Source organism: Emydura macquarii, unplaced genomic scaffold (genome assembly GCF_026122565.2).
Source record: "Emydura macquarii macquarii isolate MOO-44397 ecotype Brisbane River unplaced genomic scaffold, CSIRO-AGI_Emac_v2 contig_1230, whole genome shotgun sequence".
In the NCBI taxonomy this organism is placed as follows: Eukaryota; Metazoa; Chordata; order Testudines; family Chelidae; genus Emydura; species Emydura macquarii.
Genome location: NW_027131367.1, coordinates 14,380,870 through 14,383,202, shown reverse-complemented (window position 1 = coordinate 14,383,202; position 2,333 = coordinate 14,380,870). Strand labels below are relative to the sequence as shown.

The window sequence follows — 2,333 nt, the reverse complement described above, 5'->3', positions numbered from 1 at the left end:
CTTATCTACAGCACATGGATTTGTTACAGTGCTATATGCATTATATAGGGAAGGGAGTTTGCAAACGCCAGAAATTATTTCCATAATAAGCTCTCTAGCGATGCTTTCAGTGGTAGATCTCAAAGGGCTCCACAGAGGAGGTGAAGTGTTATTTCTGTTTTGCAGAGGGGGAAACTGAGGCACAGAGGGTGAAATGACTTGCCCAAAGTCATGCAGAAGGTCAGTGTTAGAGGTGGAATTTGACAACTCCCCCCTTCCCCCGTGTCTTCTAACCCCAGATCCAGTGGATCGGACACGGACCACATTGCCTGCCTATGACAAACTGACCCCACCACGTGGAAGCGTTCCAAGGTCTGGGTATTTCATTCACAGCTCTCTAGAGAAGAATGCAGAGGGGCATCTCTGGCGGAGAGTGCTTTGTACAGCGCCCCTTGCAGCTGCCTTCGCTCTTAACCCCTCAGCGTTTCCGGGAGCACAGCCTGCTCTGACAAAATCCATACGCCGACATCTCGGCTCCTCTTGTGACTTGTGTTGCTTACTGTCCAGCTGGGTGCCAGTTTTCTGGAGGCTGCTGATTGTGCAATTGCACACCTGCGACAGGTAGCAGGGTTACCATAGGGGAGGAGCTGTGCACAGGGGATGCTGGAATTGCTCTGTTGCAAGAGGAGCTGCAGTGAAGGATAGTTTCTGTTGCCTTGGCTTTAATCTGGGAACTGGGAGCCCCGGGGTTATTTTTTCATGCTCTGTAGGTCTCTCAAGGTAGCATCCAAGCAATTCGGACTTTGCCTTGCTGATTTGGTGGCTGAGGAGTGCATGCAGGGTTGGGCTGGAAGCAGACGCCAGCTGCAGTCGTGGTAACCTTCCAGCGAAGGAGCAGCAGGCAATGCAGATTGGAACCATTCCCAAGGCTGGCCAAGATCTAGATAAACGCAAGAGGAGTCACGGCCCTTCCAAAGGGCCTGCAGGTTGGATGATACTGTCTGTTGGCACACACCTATGCACACTTCATTCCTTTCCCTGCTCTCTGTGGCCCACTGCTTTGGCATCCTACACTGAAGCCAGGTGCTGCAGCTGTAAATCCCACCCTGAGTTAAGCCCGGCCCTGGACACACCCTGCCCATCAGATTAATGTTGCTGAATTCATTGTGGCCTTGCTGTTCTCCGGGGCATGAAGCCCAGAACAGGGCAGCCCAAGTGCCGTAGTTATAGAAAGCCCCGCTCATTCTTCCTGGTTAATGAGTTACTCGGGAATCTTTATGGGATCAGCCTTAAACCATGGAAATTCTAGGACTCAGCGTTCCAAAGCCCAGGCTCGTTGGGGGAGGGATGTTTTGTCTTTGGTAATTGGCCCTCGGTGACCTCACATACACCCATCCGCTCATAGGACCCTCCTTGCTACTTACTGTGGCTCACCCCACAGGTCAAAGGGATGAATAAACCTTGGAGTCAGAGACCAGAGTTGCTGAGCCCATGTGATCCATACAGGCATTTTTTCTTATGAAAAATAGAAACTTTCAGTAGAACTGTTGCATGTCATTTCCCTGTAACTGTTTCCTTTTATGGCCGGATCAGGAGCTGGACTGTACCTATGGCTCAGGGCTGAACCAGAAAACAAGGATCTCCAGAAGCACGGCCCACCTGGCTTCCCCAGAGTTTGTTGTATTGGAAATAAAAATTCCAGGGACAAACTTGGTCCAGATGATATCGTTTGTGCAGCCTGGTTCTTGCAAACCTGAATGCTGCTGGCAATGTTTCCAGTGGAAATGTCACAGGGAAAGCAAGGCTCCACTACAGCACTTGGAACCTAGAAGAGGAGAGAGACCCAGGTGACTCCCAGTCTAGGTGCTGGTGTGGCTGGGTTAGTGCTGAGGCAGTCGGGGAAGGGGGAGAGGGATGGGGGGGGGAAGGCTGCCGGCAGCAAGAGATACCTTTCTTCTCTTTTGTTTCACGTGGGTCCTTCGTGTTCGGTTTTGAATTTCAGGGTCAAATGACGAAGTTGAAGCAAAGCTCAGCCAGGCGCACTAAGACGGGGCTGCTTGCCCTGCGACCTATAACCCAGGCCAGCCTTGCTCAAAACAGAACATGGATCTGCTGAAAGGGGTGAGAAGCTGCTTAACTGGTCAACTGGGCCTGTGTTTCATGACTGTTCTAGACCTAGGGATTTGGATTAAGTCTTTCCCCGCCCCACAAGGAAAAGCACTAAACAACCAGAGGCATCTAGGCACAAAACCATTCCCATACACAGAACAAAAAAGCAAATCCTACAGCCGAACTCCCTCTGACCTCACTGGGAGTTTAAGCTCGGATGGCAGGGCAAGATTTGGCCCATTGAA

General features: G+C 51.1%; 1 long non-coding RNA gene across 1 annotated transcript; it reads left to right on the top strand.

Annotated features, from left to right (window-relative positions):
- The first annotated feature begins 1,702 nt into the window (after nucleotides 1-1,702).
- LOC137152888 (uncharacterized) lies at nucleotides 1,703-2,333 on the top strand. The gene is made up of 2 exons (XR_010919640.1): nucleotides 1,703-1,826; nucleotides 1,982-2,333. It is a non-coding gene; the product is annotated as an uncharacterized lncRNA (long non-coding RNA).